General features: G+C 43.2%; 1 long non-coding RNA gene across 1 annotated transcript; it reads left to right on the top strand.

Annotated features, from left to right (window-relative positions):
• The first annotated feature begins 378 nt into the window (after window positions 1-378).
• On the top strand, window positions 379-2,778 carry LOC112895488. The gene is made up of 3 exons (XR_003229196.1): window positions 379-471; window positions 544-688; window positions 1,452-2,778. It is a non-coding gene; the product is annotated as an uncharacterized LOC112895488 (long non-coding RNA).
• Window positions 2,779-18,139: the final 15,361 nt, after the last annotated feature.

Below are 18,139 nucleotides of genomic sequence, written 5' to 3'. Positions count from 1 at the left end.
ATCTGAAATTGCAGCTGAGATATAGGGTGTGTTTGGTTAGGCTTTTGCACCTGCTTTTGCTTTTACAAAATCCAAAAGCCAACTAAAGGGCTTAAATGCCATAGGTGCTTTTGCCCAAAAGCAGCTTTCATCCTAGTACAAATGCAAAAGCATCTTCCCCCTGCTTTCAGTGGCTTTTAAGGTAAAAAATTACCCACCTGCCACTGGTTATGGAGAAAAACGGTTCTCTATTAGCTTCCATCCCCACCCGCTAGTCACCCCCAGCCGCCAGCGCCTCCCGCTTGCGCGCCCCCCGCCGCCCCTCAACACCCCCTGAGCCTGCCAGGCGCTGTGCCCGCAGCCCCCCCCCCCCCCGCCGGAGCCTGGCATGCGCTGCTAAAAGAATTTTCTGCACGGAGGTGGTACTTCTTCTGCAGAGGTTCGTTTTGGAGCTAGCACGCCCCGACGCCGCGCCGCCGCACCCGCTCCGATGTGAGTATTTCACACAAATCCGTGATTACGAGTTTTATAGTATTCTTATGGCCAATCTTATCGGTTGTCTAGGTGTGAAATTAAGAGATGTGATGCTGATGAGCAGTACTTGGTACCATCTATGAGTGGCACGGCATAAATACAAGAAGATGGAAGTGAAGAGGTAGAGAATGAAGATACCATGAATGTCATTCGTGATAAGATCGCTGATGATTTGGTTAGTGCGAGAGGAGGATAGATACGTTGACATACATCATTACTTTATGAGCTATTTATCTTGTGTAATTGCTACACTTCTATTTATGCGGACCATATGGATGAAAAACTTAGAAAATTTAATATTTTTCTTTCTAAAAGATACATTTACATATACGAAAATAGTGAACATATTATATTTGTACGAGTATTTTTATTTATATACAGTCCCACAAACCTTCAGGGGTATTACAGATATTTCACCCACAGCACACAGTTTTCCACAGCTCACAGCTGCTCTAACCAAACGGTCTTCTGCTTTTCCCACAGCAGCTTTTTCACAGCAGCTTTTGCACAGCCCACAGCTCATAGCAGCTTTTCCAAAACCACAGCCCAACCAAACACACCCATAGCATAGTGCTCGTTCTGGATTGCATGTTTCAGATGCAGAGAAAACGTCCTCACTTGTAACTGGAAAATCATAATATCCAATCTAGTTTCAGTCATTCATTTTTCAATGTTCTGTCTTCAACACTTGTGTGTACCAGTATCATCCCCTACTGTAGATATAGTACCAGCATGCCCAAAATCTAGATAGAGTGAGTTCAGGTCTAAAAATAGGATGCACAGCCAATCATTTCAAACTAACATGATTTTACATAGAAAATTCACATTGTTGGATCTCATGTTTCACTAACTACAACAATAATTCAGTTCAACCTTCAGTTTGTATTCTTGTTGTTCAGTTTTCAGTTAGTTTGATCTCATATTTCAGTGTTTAACAGAGGTGCACATAAGCAGCTCATGACTAAATCTGTGGGAGGAGAAACAAGGGAAATCCAGATGGTTATCTGTTGATGGAAGGTTCTTTCAAGGCCTATACTTTATGCCCGTACTGTCTATGCCTCTAAATTTCACAAGCTAGCAGTTTACATAACTTGGGCATATGTACATGATCATCTATGGTCACTGTTTATTTTTTAAATGCTTTTGAACATCTGCTGCAAATGCTTGTGATGAGCATACATGCATGAACAACTGTTGTAATTTGTTAGATGTGCCATCTCAGGGTGACTGAACAACTGTCGCTACGGTTGCCGCCTGTTATTGGGGTTCAGATAGTGATAGGTTACTGAAGGTTGTGTTTTACATGTTGAACCTGTGCCACCAAAGGTTGCAAATTGAGTGCATAATTGGTCTGCAGGTTGTAGCTTTAAGATAGTCGTGATATTTCACAGTTTTGTAGAACAATGCAACAATTTGATGTATTTTAGATTTGGTCGATTAATAATGGATATAGTTTGCAAGTGGTTTAGTGAAATGTTTTATCAATAACAATGGTATGCACGTGAATGGCCCCTTTCATTTGGGGGTAATGTAGTGTTACAATGTACAAACTGTAGACGGACCATATATGTTTATAATGGCCCTTTTTCATTTGATGTTTATGTGGTATCTAGGAGATTGCCTATTACTATAATTATGCATGGCTGCTTCTGGACCTTGTAATTAGTTTCTCCCGCAAGCTCTTGTTCATAAATTGTATCTTGCTTGCTGCCATTGTTTTGTTATAACTTGTGGTTGAAATTCCATCATCTGGATACATGATTAACAAGAAAAGACTACTTTCTGTTCAGTTGTACTTCTCAAAGAAGTGCAGGTAAATAGACAGCTCTTTTCATTTTCTTGATGAGTTACTCACATTTGCAAGCATCACCATGAGTCAAATGTTGTATTTTGTTAACTATAGGTTCTGAACATTTGATTGGAGTATTTTAGAAAATGCAGTACTGTTATGAACAATTAGGAGTTCCAGACATCTCGCTTTTTCTGTTATGTTTTCTAACATGCCTTGTTATGCAGTCACATACAATATTTCAGTTCTACTGTCTATATGCTACGACTTATCCTTAGTTTTCCCCACTTTGGCCAGATGATAACATCCTTTTTGTCCCAGAAAATTATGTTGGGATCCCAAGCAGTGAAGGAAGTCCAAGCTATATCAGACTTCTTTCTTCTTCCTTTTCAGCTGCATTTGTTAGGAAGGTTGTAACATCTATAGAATGTATGTAATGAAGCATGTGTATCTATGATGTATATGAGGTATATTTGAAGTCCTCTTTTTTCTTTTTTAATTCATAATTGGAGACACGTTTTGCCAACGCTGACTACTCAGCTCGTTCTTGTTGTTCGGCCGTCATACCTCCTTTCTTGGGCACCACCTGAATCGGACTTACCCACTCGCTATATGGGATAGGATAGATAATCCTAGCGTGTAGGAGCTTTAGGACCTCCTTCTTCACAAACTCTCGCATCGTGTTATTTAACCTTCTTTGGGGTTCTCTAAAAGGTGCCATGGTAGGATCAATAGGAATGCGGTGAGTGCAGACAGTGGAGCTGATGCCCTTGAGATCCTGGAGAGCATAGCCAAGAACAACCTAATGCTTTTCTAAGACAGCGATGAGTTTTGCGGTCTCCTCTTCTGAGAGTTTATCTCTAATGATCACGGAAGACTCCACATCGTTGTTTAGGAAAGCATATCAGAGCCTAGAAGGTAGAGGTTGCAGCTTGACTGGGGGTCGTGTTGGTGCTTCAAACTCGGGAAGCTCAAAGACTTCATCGGAATCATCCTCTTCTTGAGTGAAATTTTTAGCTTACTTTTCGACAGCTTATTCTGGTGTGCCGAAAGGAGATACGACACTTCCTCGATCGGCTTGACGGTGGGGTAAGTCTTTGTCAATAAGTTAATTGACCAAGCAATCAGGATTGAGATAGATTCCTTCCCCAGTCTGATGCTAAGGCTCCCTAAATCTGGTACATCCATGAGAAGCTTCTAATGGGATGACCAATCAAGATATCGAAGATGGAAACTTTGAAAACATGGAAATCCAAGTTCATCTTAATATCTTTGTGTTATACGGACACATTTTGGATGATCCTACAACTGCCTGCAAGAAAGCCTGAAGGTCTCCTGAGAGTTTTGCCCATCGGGGCTAGAGCTTCGCTGCCAAAAAAGGCCAACGCAAAATTATTTGACATGATATTGGCTTCGACAGTGGGGTTGTAGAGAGCTTCCACATCTTGGTCCCTTATGCGGCACCAAATGAAAGAGGAAGGATTGCTAATTTGAAGCAGCTTCAATGACAACTCTCCATCTTAGCCATTCGTAGCTCATTAGGGTCGTCGACTCCTTGATGGTTTCTCGAAGGAATTCCTTTTCGCATGGCTCTAGAGGAGTGGCGGGGACTGGTCATCTCTTTTGATAGAAATAGTTTGAGGTATTTCCGAAGTCTTCAAAAAGATCATCCTCGAAACTATGGAGAAACTCCGAAGGTTGAGGTTCTTCTTCCTTCGGTGTTTCGGATTCGGTTGAGGATTTAGGAGTCAAATCTAAAGATTGGATTTCTATGGGTTCGGATATTGCTGCTAAAATTTCCTCACCGTACTTTTACTACATCATTTCTATACTGCATAATATGGTGGGACTATAAGCAAGACAAGTTCAGTTCCAAGATAATATTATTCAAGATATTACACTTGTTTTAAACACAAATCACATACAGTTAAGTTAAGTCTGATATATACATATGTTAGTTTCACAATTATTTTTCTTCTATTCATATCAAGACTTTGTGATGTCCGTGAGCTATGCTGGTTTCACGATATGAGAGATAGAGGTCCTGTGGTCGAGTATACTAGTGATGCCAAAAGTGTTCCATAGCCAACGGATGCTAGGAAATTGGTTGAATATTGAGGCACTCTTATGTAACTAGGTTGAACATATGCATGTCTCCTTTAGAATTGAAATTAACATTACTAGCTTTATATTCTATTAGTTTTTAACCGAATGAACATGAACATATCTGGTGACTGTAATTTGCGCAAAATATTTTTCATACGCATGAACTAGAATAGGTCTGGTGACTGTGATATTTGCAAAGTAGTACCCACATATGCCTAGTACACTTCATTAATCATATGTCCAAATTATGAGGATCGAAATAATATTTATGTGGTTTGTTTAAGATTTGTGAATAAGTTGTTTTCATTTTGTAAATATTTTTCCTGTTGTATGCATATATATGATGATGAGGGAGAAAGAATGTGCAAAGCAATCTATATGGATTTTGATTTTAGTATGATGCTATTTCAGAAGGAGTGCTGAACGTTACGAGGGCTACGATAAAAAAATAGTTCTCTGCTATGTGATACGTGTTTATTTGTCAATCTAGTGGTTCGTGGTGTTAGACTCAATTACTGAGATGATGAAGTGCTAGTGAAGCCGGATTTTTTTAATCCATTATATAAACAAAAGTAGTTGGCAGGGTCACTAACACGGGGTCTAGTATGTGTATGTGCCTGTGCGCGCATATTTACACTAACAAAATGCAGTTTTACTAAAAACTCACATACACACCACACAACTTGCAAAACTAGTATATAGTGCCCATGCAAGTGATGCCTATGACTATAAATGTATTTAAACCATCGCATACATGTTGGAATCTATAGAGAAATCGATGCCCCGACCTAGACAATAACTTTCTAGAAGTGGTACCAAAGTACTCACACTACTTCAAGAAGACCTTCACCTAGAAACTAACATGGGAGACCAACTCTATATGGAAACTCACCTTTTTTGTTTACTACAGCTTAATACAAAACACAAGGACTCTTATACTCTTTGTGTGGCTACGTTACCATGATATCACTACACTATATGGCTATCTTGCCACTCCTACTTGAGACCTCTTATGCCATTATGCCATGCTATGGCAAGATGGGAGGGACCACCTCTATTTATAGGATTATATGGCTCATGAGGTATTGCCATGCGACAACATTATAGAAGAATCCTCATCCTTATCTAGTTGCATGATATTTTTACCATGCTAAAAATATTTTATTCTCGTGACATCCTAACTTGCCATGAAGCATGGCGACTGCACTCACTTGATATTTTTAAATTCTTCTGAAACCTTCTCATGTATATATGCACTCCTCTTATTCAATAGCGCTCATCAATGAATGCTTGTCTCTTGGAAGTTGGACTGATGTCTATTTTTGGTGCCAACTAAGGACACGAATTCGTGAACTGCAAAACGCACATATCAGTTGCAGCTTTTCCGTTAAGAGTATTCCGTCAAGGTTTATCAATCTGTAGAACAAGTGGAATACATGCTTTCATTTATACTAATCTTCTAATAGCGAAATCTGGGTCCAAACCGAGCAAGTTCATTGGGCCACGTCACTGGCGAATCTCGGCCGTCCGATCTCCGGTCTGGTTTAATCGTGCCATCTATCTGCGAGCACAGAGATTGGGTCTAGAACCTTCCCGTTCCCGAGCGACGCCCTGAAAAAGGAAGAAGAGATGCGGCAGGCGCGACGCATGTAGCAGCAGATCAGCGCGGCGCGGGCTGTGATTCTCTCGACCTCCTCCCCAGTCCCCGACCCACAGCCCTTCTCCTCATGGCCATGCATGTTGTCGTTCCATGGTCGCTATGTTGCAGGCTCATCACCTCCGTCACTTCGCAGACGCGGCCCACCAGAGCTCGTCGCGAGGGTACTCCCAGCTGTGTGCCTGGTACGCCTTCGACACAGCAAACAGCCGGCAGCCTCGCATGGTGTAACGTATTACGGCTGGTTCTGCCCGGCGACGTCGTAGGCCGGGAACCGGGCTGGCGGCAACTTGGCATCCTCCTTAACGCCTGCTGCTGTGAGAGAGAGTGAGTGAGAGAGAGGACTTCCCATGTGCACGACAGGAGGCAAGCTCAAGCAGCAAGGTGGATGGTGGATGTGCACCGTACCGACGCATCGACCCTGAAGCCTCACGTTCCGGGTCCTAGGTCCCTTCCATGCTCCCTCGCTCCATTGCTGCTCGTGTCTATCTCATTTGTCCTAGCGCGGTCCCCTCCTTTACCAATGTTTGCCTCCCCCAACGAATCGCTATGCCTCTCAGTTGTTCGATGAAATGCCCCAATATGCTTGTTTAACGATGAAAGCAATAAAACTGCTGCAGGTTCTTATGCTCGAGGTATAACATCAAATCTACTTTCCAAATTCCATTATGGGTGCAACAAGTGAGACCACTAGATAATTGGCGTAGGCTAACTGCAGATCCTTTGTTGGTTTTCTTTCAAAAAGTTATTAAGTTTGCTAGAGTTATTAAGAAATTTTCAGCATCGTCCTTATGTTAGTTTTGTTAGTTTGATCTCCCGGAGACCATCGGATCCCAACGGGCCCGATGGGCCTGCTCGCACCCGCGCCCTGGTCGGGGGTGCCCTAGCTCATTCTTAGCTGGTGGGCCCCCGTCGCACTGCGCTATAAAAGAGAGGTGGGGGCCAGCGGCACACGATACGAGGATCGCCGCCGCCGCCACCCCACCGACACCTTGAACCCTAGCCAATCTAAAGGAGGCGCAGCAGCGGCGGGAAGCTCCACCGCCGGCCACCATCCATGCTCTCGCCTCGACCTCGTGCCCGCGGCCACGACCCGAGACTCGGCTACCGCGAGCACCAGCGCCACCCGACCATGGCGGGCACGTCTGCATCGCCTGCGACGCAAGGGCACGAAGGTATAATCCTGTGCCCCTTCACTTCTCCCTCTCTCTGTCGCTCGGCCTGTTTTAAATCCACACGAGTTCTTCCGATCTACTTCATGAAGTAGTCGATCCCGAACTTAACAATGGTAGCAGACGCCTTACACTACTCTCGTTGATGTAAGATTGGAAGATCCCACAGAAAAGAACCAAGAAAAATCCTAGGCAAAACCCCACAGAAACCCTAACCCTAACCCTAGCAAACAGAGGAAATGGGACGCCGGCGAGGGGAGGGCTTACCTTTCTTGCGCCGTCCGCCGTCAATGCGCCCGGGACGCCGGCGCCTCGACCCGACCCCGCGAGGCCTTAGGCCTCGCGTGGACAGAGGCCGCGTGAGCCACCGCCGTGCCGCTCGCATGCGCCGGACCTGGGCACCACGGTGATGCCGCTCGACGGTGGCGCGCTCACCTTGTGGTGGACGCACGCGCCGTGGCGCCGCTCGCTACGCCGCCGGCCGCCGCCGCTCACTCGCTCGCTCGGGTGGGGAAGAAGGAGGCGCCGGGGGAAGGAGGAAATGAGCTAGGGTTTCACGGGGAGAGCCGAGGGAGGGGGTTTTGTTCGGCCACAACGCGCGCGCAACCGTCCATCACCATCCGACGGTCGAGATCGTGCCGCGCGTTACTGGGCTTCTTTTGGCCCAGGCGGGAACGCGAGTTTGAGGCCCGGGCCCAGGTTGTCTTGCGCGCGGCCGCGAGCACGCGCGTGGGCGTGTGGGCAGGCCCTTAATGTGCTGTTTTGCCGTGGGCTGCGGCGCGCGCGGGTGCTTTTCCCCGCTGGGCCACCGCGAGAAGAATGGGCTGGCTGGGCTAGATTACTAGAAGGAACAGTGCATCAGTGTTTCTATTTTCAGAAGTCCCTTTTCAATAGAATTTCAATGAATTTGATGCATTTCAAATTAAAATTTGATTGACACTTGATGCAATGCTTCCAAAAAGATAAATTAGACATATTTATGATAGAATTAAAGTTTTCCGCTGCAAAGATTAAATAGTTTCATATGCTAATGATTAATTATCTTGTCATTTAAATTTGAACCAACGGGATAATTTAAATTTTCAAGGCAAATAGATAATTTTTTGAATTGTAATATTGTTATTTTTTTACCAACGTTAACAATGACAATATTGCAATTACTATGGTATTATTTTTGATAGATAACTTTTCATGTATTATTTCTATTTATGCCCAACGGTATTTTAGACTTAATACAAAAAGAAATTATGCTATAATCTTTTTGATAGATAATTTTCATGTATTACCTCTAATTCTGCCCAACGGTGTTTTAGACTTAATACAAAGGTTATTGCATGTTTTAAATCCTGACCAACGTCGTTTTAAAATATGCAACAATATATTCGAATTTATTTTAATGTTTTCACCACTCATGAACATTTTTTCAGGAGGGTTATCAATGATGATTTCCATCAATGATATTCCTATCTTAAAGGGAGACAATTAACATGAATGGTACAGAAAGTTAGACCTGTATTTTATTATGGGTGAACTGGATTGGGTTCTAGCTACACCGACTCCCACAGAGCCTGTGATTCCTGTGAGGAAGGACACAGACACAGATGCTTTTTGGGAGCAAACAGAGCTTTCTTATAAGAAAGAACAAGCAGATTATGAGAGTCTTTATGCTAAATGGTTCCCTGCCAACAAAAAGTGCTTAGCAGTGGTAAGAACACGATTGAGCCTGCCATTATGGGCTCAATCCCAGATTGTGCTACTGTTATAGAGTATCTTGAGAAATTAAAGAACCAGTACACTGGTTCTTCAAAGACTTATGCAACCCAGTTAATCAAACAACTGGTTTCAGAAAGATACAATGGAGGTGGCATCAGAGAACATATTCATCGCATGGTCAACCAGAACAATAAGCTGAAGTCATTGGATCTTGCCTTCAAGGAGAATTACATTGTCCATTTAGTTTTTGCTTCGTTGCCCACAGAATTTGACACTTTGTCGTCAATTATAACACCCAACCACATACTTGGGATATAGAAAAGACCATTGCGATGTGTGTTCAGGAGGAGGAAAGGATAAAATCCGCCACTGACGGATCTTTAAACTATGTGAACAAGAAGAAGAATGCCAATTTCAAAGGTAATTTTTCATCCTCTTCTTCATCCTCTTCTAAAGGCAAAAGCTCTCATCAACACAGACCTCAAGACGGACAGGTTCTAGTAGAGAAGGACCAGTACCTCTACTGTAAAGAAAGGGGATATTACAAGAAAAACTGTCACAGATTCTTAAAGATGATCATGGAAAAGAGAGGTGAGAACATCATTTCGTTCGTAAATGAATCCTTGTATATAGAATATTCAAAAACCACTTGGTGGATTGATTCAGGAGCAACTATTCATGTTGCAAATTCATTGCAGGGATTCCGTTCGACGAGAACCACTTAAAGAAGCGAAAGGCAAATTAAAGTTGCCAACGGAGCCCAGGCAGATGTTGAAGCAGTGGGAGATGTTCGTTTGGAACTCGACACTGGCTTTATCATAATTCTTAAAGATGTTTTATATGTACCTTCTTTACAGAGGAACTTAATTAGTGTGTCTTGCCTGGACAAAGATGGTTATACCTGTCTATTTGGAGATGGCAGATGTTTGATAGAATGTAATGATACAATTATTTCCATTGCATTCAGAAGAAATGATCTTTATTTGATATCGTTACGTGAAAGTGTGAATTCCGTATGCGATAACAACGCGAATGTATTCTCATCTACACTCGCGAATAGAAAACGGAAAAGAACTCATGATGCGTCGTCGAAATTATGGCACTGTCATTTAGGCCATATTTCGAGGTGGAGAATAGAGAGATTAGTTAAAAATGATATTCTTCCTCCATTAGAGTTTTCTGACTTAGAACAATGCATTGAATGCATAAAAGGAAAATTCGTAAAGAAAATAAAGAAAAATGCTAAGAGGAACACAGGTTTATTAGAGATAATTCACACAGACATCTGTGGTCCGTTCAATATAAAGAGTGTGGATGGTTATGACTTGTTCTTAACGTTCACAGATGATTATTCCCGCTATGGATATATTTATCCAATTAAAGAAAGATCTGAAGCTTTGGATAAATTTAAAATCAACACGATTTAAAGATTAAAATCGTAAGATCCGATCGTGGAGGGGAATACTACGGTCGACATACCCCATATGGCCAAGTTCCAGGACCTTTTGCGAAGTTCCTAATGGAGCAAGGTATAGTGGCCCAGTGCTCGATGCCGGGCGAACCTCAGCAGAACGGAGTGGCTGAAAGACGTAATCGTACTCTGATGGATATGATGCGAAGCATGATCAGCTACTCCATGTTGCCAGTGAGTTTATGGATGGAGGCTTTGAAAACTGCCATTCATATTCTCAATAGAGTTCCCAGTAAATCGGTGCCGAAAATATCGTATGAGATGTGGACAGGTAGAGTACCCTCAGTGAATCACCTGCGGGTGTGGGGGAGTCCTGCTGAGGCAAAAGTTTTTAACCCGACCATTGTGAAACTAGATCCCAAAACAGTATCTTGCCATTTCATTGGCTATCCAGAAAGGTCAAAGGGTTTTCGTTTCTACTGCCCAGACAGATCCACAAAGTTTATAGAAATGAGATACGCAGTCTTCCTTGAAGATCAAATGATCCGGGGGAGCAGCACAGTTAGGAAGATTGATCTTAAGGAGAAGCGGGTGTATACACCCAATCCCGTGATTCAGGAATCTTTCTTCTCGCTGCCCGCTGTAACTGCACCGCCAGTGCAAGTCACTGCGATACCAACAACTGCAGTAGCTCCTCATGTGATAACAGTGAACGAGGATGTGGAACCTGTTCATCAGGCTCCCGACAAGCCTTCTGCCACACAAGGAGGGGAGCAACAACAGCCCCAAACAGATGAGGGACCGGAGGCTCAGGCCCATGGGAGGCCTCAAAGAACAAGGAAGTCCGCTATTCCTGATGACTATGAAGTCTATAATAGCGAAGAAGTTCAAATGGAGGATGATCCCACTTTATTTGAAGAAGCCATGAGAAGTGAGTACTCGTCCAAATGGCTTGATGCTATGAAAGATGAAATCAAATTGATGAGTACCAACGAAGTTTGGGACTTAGAGCCAATTCCTAAAGGAGCCAAGACAGTAGGCTGCAAATGGGTCTACAAAACTAAATATGACTCCTAAGGGAATATAGATAAATTCAAAGCACGACTCGTGGCAAAGTATACAGATAAAGAGAAGGGATTGATTACAATGAGACTTTTTCTGCAGTCTCATGTGAAGATTCTTTCAGAATTATAATGGCCCTTGTGGCTTATTATAATCTAGAATTGCATCAGATGGATGTGAAGACAGCATTCCTGAATGGGGACCTGGATGAAACCGTCTACATGGCACAGCCGAAAGGTTTTGTCATGGAAGGTAAAGAAAAATTGGGATGTCGTCTAAAAAAATCTATTTATGGGCTAAAGCAAGCTTCAAGACAGTGGTATTTGAAGTTTGATAAAACAATAAAAGAGTTCGGGTTTAAAGAGAATGTTAAGGACAATTGCGTTTACGCAAAGTTCAAGAATGGGAAGTATCTCTTCCTAATCCTGTATGTGGATGACATCTTACTGGCAAGTAGTGATGTCAGTCTGCTACTAGAAACAAAAAGGTTTTTATCCTCACATTTCGAGATGAAAGATCTTGGTGAAGCAAGATTCGTTTTAGGAATCAAGATTCATCGAGACATAATGAAAGGGGTATTAGGGTTGTCCCAAAAGACATACATAGAAAAGGTCCTAAAGAAATTTAATATGCATAAATCCAGTGCCTCACCTGCGCCTATAGTTAAGGGCGACAGATATGGGGAATTTCAATGTCCCAAGAATCAATATGAAATTGATCAAATGAAAATGGTACCATATGCTTCAGCTGTGGGAAGCTTACAATATGCACAAGTGTGCACACGCCCTGATATAGCTTACGTTACCGGGTTGCTTGGCAGATTCCAGAGTAATCCAGGACCAGAATACTGGAAGTTAGTAAAGAAAGTTCTGCGCTATTTGCAAGGAACCAAAGGCCTCATGTTAACATACAGAAAAATAGAATCTCTGCGTATCGTAGGATACTCAGATTCCGATTATGTAGGAGATGACAGAAAATTCACGTCTGGATATGTGTTCACCCTTGCCGGGCGAGCAATATCGTGGAAAAGTTGTAAACAAACCGTCACTACATCGTCCACAATGTATGCCGAGTTTGTTGCATGTTATGAGGCTACGGGGCAGGTGAACTGGCTAAAGAAGTTTATACCCGGTTTGAAAATGGTCGATGACATATCTAGACCATTAAAGTTGTACTGCGATAATGAGCCCGCAGTAATGTATGCACACAACAATAAGACAAGTGGTGCTGCCAAATACATTGATATAAAGTATTATGTTGTGAAAGATAAAGTCCGAGATCAGATTATAAATCTTGAGTATATAAGCACAGTAAAAATGCTTGCGGATCCGCTAACGAAAGGCTTACCACCTAGCGTGTTCAAGGAACACGTAGCCGGCATGGGGCTGAGGGATAGCCTGTGATCTTCGGACTACAAGGGCCCAAAAGGTTAAAGAATCCGTCTCTGAATGGAAGCGTGTATTGTAGCTGCTAAATCTATCGACAGATGATCGTGACGATGAGGCATGCTCTATGCATAAATCCATGATGAAATGAGAAAAGGTAAAAGGAAAAGAAAAGTACAGGGTGAGATCAAGGGGGAGACTGTTAGTTTGATCTCCCGGAGACCATCGGATCCCAACGGGCCCGATGGGCCTGCTCGCACCCGCGCCCTGGTCGGGGGTGCCCTAGCTCGTTCTTAGCTGGTGGGCCCCCGTCGCACTGCGCTATAAAAGAGAGGTGGGGGCCAGCGGCACACGATACGAGGATCGCCGCCGCCGCCACCCCACTGACACCGTGAACCCTAGCCGATCTAAAGGAGGCGCAGCAGCGGCGGGAAGCTCCACCGCCGGCCACCGTCCACGCTCTCGCCTCGACCCCGTACCCGCGGCCACGACCCGAGACTCGGCTACCGCGAGCACCAGCGCCGCCCGACCATGGCGGGCACGTTTGCATCGCTCGCGACGCAAGGGCACGAAGGTATAAGCCCGTGCCCCTTCACTTCTCCCTCTCTCTGTCGCTCGGCCTGTTTTAAATCCACACGAGTTCTTCCGATCTACTTCATGAAGTAGTCGATCCCGAACTTAACAAGTTTAGTACAAACTAAAGCGATTCAAGCTAGCTTGCATGATAAACCTTCCTCCAACATGGCTAAATAAACTTACTTGTACACATTTCCCTTGGTGCGATCAGTTTCCTATATCATATCTCACAGGTTGTGCTTAACTTCTTATTGTACAGGCTATTTCAGCACCTCATACAACTCCGAGTACAACAATTTGTCAATTTTCTGAAAAAGGAATGGAACTTTTCAAAAAAAGAATGATTAGTGTTAGACTTTTCTAAAACCTACATGATTAGTTTGTTAGCTGTAGCATCTTGGTATAACCGAACCTTTTGAGTTTGTTGAAGGAATAAGCTTCTTGTATTACATAATTTCATGAATTGGACATAGGAACGTGACACCAAGGTCCAGCGCGTGGTTAGGAGTTCGGTAGAGGTGATTGCGGAGAAGGAAGAAACATTGTTTTTTTTTCCTATCACATCCATCTGCCCATCACTGTGATTCTAGACACAAGTTGCTACTACTAAAGTTCACTGAAAATCAGGTCCATGACACATAATATTAGCTTGTCGTCGATTATGCCAACCAAATTGGTAGCAAAGAGTAATGCCTTACCTTTACACTGCCTAAAGGGATAAAACTTTGTGCAGGTTACACACAAAGTAACCTGCAATGAGGGAAGTGACAAAACATTGTCCCAAGGAGGATGGGGCATTGACTCAAATGGCCAATTCAACACTGTCAAACGTACGAGTATATTTAAAAAAAGCATCTCTTTACACAGACAATTATATGCTACGGCACCATGTGTAATGAGAAAAAAAGTTCTCAAAATATTGGTGGAAGATGGAGACAGATCCTGCGGATCGAAGGCACAAAGTATAGTCTTCAAAGATATACTTAAATTTAACTTCAAAACCTGAATTTTTGTATTAATTGCTGGATCCATATGAGTATTAGTTTATTCTCTCAGGTCAAGCCGAGAGTATACAATTCCTGATTTCTGTAATTTTAGAGTCTATGAAGTTTAGGTAATCTATAATCTTGATTGTTATGCATGACATACTTCAATATGTTGTTTCTACATTTTACACATTATTACAAGTTGTATGAGAATGGAACATATAATGCAAGTGAGTCTTGAATTTGATTGGAAAACAATATTTATATGGTAGAAAGAACATATACACGTCCTGCCCAGTCCTCCACTGGCCAGCCGTTGCCGCGCCCCATGTTTTTCTAGTCTTACTAACGAAACCAAGCAGATGGATTTATATAGAATTATAACACTCTAATTTTCAAATTAGGAACCTAAATAAATTTTGCTAGATTCTTTTCAGGTCCATAAGGTTTTTATTCAAATTATTTTAATTTTAGAGCATTTACAGTGAATTAACAGTAATTTACTTAACTTAAAAAATATAAGAAAATATGGATCTTGTGCATTTCATGCCGCATTGCATTGCTTTATTGCTTGTCTTTCATTTGAATTTAAATTTTAAATTTAAATTGAAATGCATTTTTTTCTTCCTCCTTTTCTCTTTGGGCCTGGCCCACTCTCTCTTTCTTTTCCCCTCTCTCCTCCCTTCTTCTCTCTCACTGCCAGGCGGGACCCGCCTGTTGGGCTCGTCCCCGACCTCGCGCCAGGCTCGGACTCGAGCTCGAGTCCGGTCACGGCACGAGCCCCGTCTCCGCCTGCGCGACGCCCCGGGTCCGCACGCCGAGGCCCCTCGGCCGCCCTATAAAGCCGCCGCCCCACGCCCTCGGTCCCGCAAAACCCGCAGCCACCGCCCCTGCCTCGCAAACCCTAGGTCGCTCCACCGCCTTCGCCGCCGCACGTCGGCCGCCCGCCGCTCCACCGCTTTCTGCCATCGCACAAGTGCCCCAGGAGCTCCGCGTTGCGGTAAGGAGCATCACCAACCCTTTTTCCCTTTTTGCCCGCCTTCCTGCACGTGCGATTGCTCGCCATCACCACCGTACCGCGCGCCCCCGCCGTGCGTCCCTCTCTGGCCCCTGCCTCGCCAACCCGAACCCCTAGATACATTCCCCGTAGCGCCCGCATTCTCCCCGTGCAGCCCGCGTGTGAAACCGAGCTTAGACGGCCGTTTTCAGCCAAGTCCGACGAGCCCCACTGCCGCCTCCGCCGTATGCCGTCGCCGCCGCCGCCCGTGCCGCCCCAGTCCCGCGCAGTGGCTCGATCTAGATCCGACGGTCTAGATTAGATCTAGACCGAGGTCAAATAACCTGATACCGGTCAACCCTAGGTTATGTTACACTTTAGCCCCTGAGTTCTATCGAAATCAACCCGCAGTCCTCGGCAGTTCAAAAGTATTCACGAGTAGATCTTTTTTCTTCTTTTTCAACCCCTGTCCTTTTCTAAAGTAGAACCCGCCGTCTCTAGCCCCTCTATTTTTAAATCTAAACCCTAGATTTCAGGTTTAATTATATTTTAGCCCTCGGTTTCTTTGTTCAGAGCCCTTCTAGTTTCAAATCTTTTACAAGCAAGCCCCTGGAATCATATTTTAGCCATAACTTCTCCGTTTTTAACTCCGTTTTCATCGATTCTAGCGCTCACGCGACCCTTGCGACGTATACAGTAGCTTTATAACATTGTTTTTGCTTTGTTTCTATTGTTGGTGTACTGTTTCTTATTTATTGTACTTGTTTGTTTGTATGTGCTTGTGTGTTACGATAGACGGTGCGCAGTTCGAGGGTCCGCAAGTGCAAGGCTTTGAAGACGTTCCTGAGTAGCAGTAGTACTTTGACGAAGGCAAGTGATTCTTGATCATATTACGGTTCTATTAACTTTCTAAATACACACATTTACTTTATATGCATGCATATGTCTAAAATATATTGTATCCCAAACTAAGGATGTGCCTAGTCCTTTTGAACTTTCTTGATTAAACCTAGGCTATTATATTTATGTTGTAGCTACATTAGTTGCTTTTACTTAGACTTTGGTTGCATAACCTGAAAATCACGCTGCACTTGTGTAACTTCATGTTCTGGAATACCTTTATGGTGATAATTAAGATCATTGCATTAATTGGAATATGGAGAACCACCTAGAAAAATAGTGTAACCACAATACTACATGGCTCTAGTCTTGACTAATTAATTAGAAACTTTAGCTTGTAATGGTTTTACCGAAAGGGAAAGAGGGGAGTGCGTTGATGGGGTATAGCTCGGTCCTCTTGAGGCGTAGATATGATCCTAGTTAAGGCGTCTTCCTCATTAGGGAGGGTTATGACCACTGCATCCTGGAACCTTAGCGGACGGTTGCAAGTTAGGAAATCTTTGTAAAGGTCTCGTAGTGAATCCCTGCCACTCACCTTGGAAGTGTTTAAGGGCTTTGCAAACCCGGACATCAAGGGAAACACGAGTTGAGGGTAAATTATATAACATCTGCAGAGTGAAAACTGATATATAAGCTGTGCTCACGGTTAAGAGCGGCTTGGACCCTCACATGATAATTAAACTTAAAGATGATCTAAATTGATGTTCTTTATTTATTGTTGTTATCTTATCTCTTTTATTTATTTAAGCGTTGGTATATGCTTACATTTAGCTTGCTAAATAAAACTTGGTCAACTAAAAATGCTTATCACAGTCAAACTATGTCAGCTTTTTCTTAATCTTGGACTTGCATATCATATAATTTACTCTACTTACTGAGTACCAACCATAAGTGTACTCACGCTTTCTTTATTAAAACCATTGCTGCTCAGAACAAGATAATTATCCGGAATTCCCTGAAGATCTTGAGGAATTCTAGGCGTATGTCTCCCAGTCATCTGCCTGTGAAGTTGAAGTCCGCTGCTAGTTATAAACGTTATTTATTCGCTTAGATTAAGACTTTCGGTCATATAATAAAATACTATAATACTCTCTTTCGCTATGACATTGTTCCAGGTATACATTTGTATCGTCTATCATATATGTGGAACATGATCCTGGCGCACATATGAGATGCATTCGGTTCCTTTCCAAAACCGGGTGTGACAAGAATAAAGACTCAGAGTAAACTAAACTGCAAAGACTAACAAAAGAGGGCAAACAAAGATAGATAGACGTTCATATGAATATGCATCACAAAAGACTTCTGCTCTCACTAGCTATCATAACGGTTTCATGCTCGCTCGGCCTTTTCCATCCCACATATTATCACTGCACAAGGGTAATCAAGCACCTTGCTCACACACCGCATAAAAGCCTCTATAGAGTTAAGCCAATCATAACAGTTACTACAAACCCTACTAACAACACATGTCGATTTCACATATGCATGTAAGCACTGCAATGACATAGACCATGAAGCATTAACTTTACTTTCTTAAAATAGTATCTTACTAGTATTGGCTCTAGATTGCAAAACTCTTGTTGGGTGGGAGGAAACACTAGACGAACCGTAGTTTTGCACATCTAGATAGGATGTTCTAGTTTATGTATTGTGTAATTTAGATGGAGACTATAGGTTAAAGTTTTAGGTTGCCTAATTCACCCCCTCCTTCTCTTAGGCTATGAGCACCGATTCTTTTCGGTAAGGCATTTAGCTCAACAGCCACGATCAAGCAAGCGCTCCAGGGTTCCACTATGTTTAATGTGTGATGTTACTTGTGGTGGAATCTATCCACCCGGGTTTAACTCGGTATGGATGCTTTTAATTTCT

The sequence above is a fragment of the Panicum hallii genome, chromosome 5 (genome assembly GCF_002211085.1).
Source record: "Panicum hallii strain FIL2 chromosome 5, PHallii_v3.1, whole genome shotgun sequence".
Classification (NCBI taxonomy): domain Eukaryota; kingdom Viridiplantae; phylum Streptophyta; class Magnoliopsida; order Poales; family Poaceae; genus Panicum; species Panicum hallii.
Note: the sequence above shows the minus strand (reverse complement) of the source record. Positions and strands in the feature narration are given on the sequence as shown.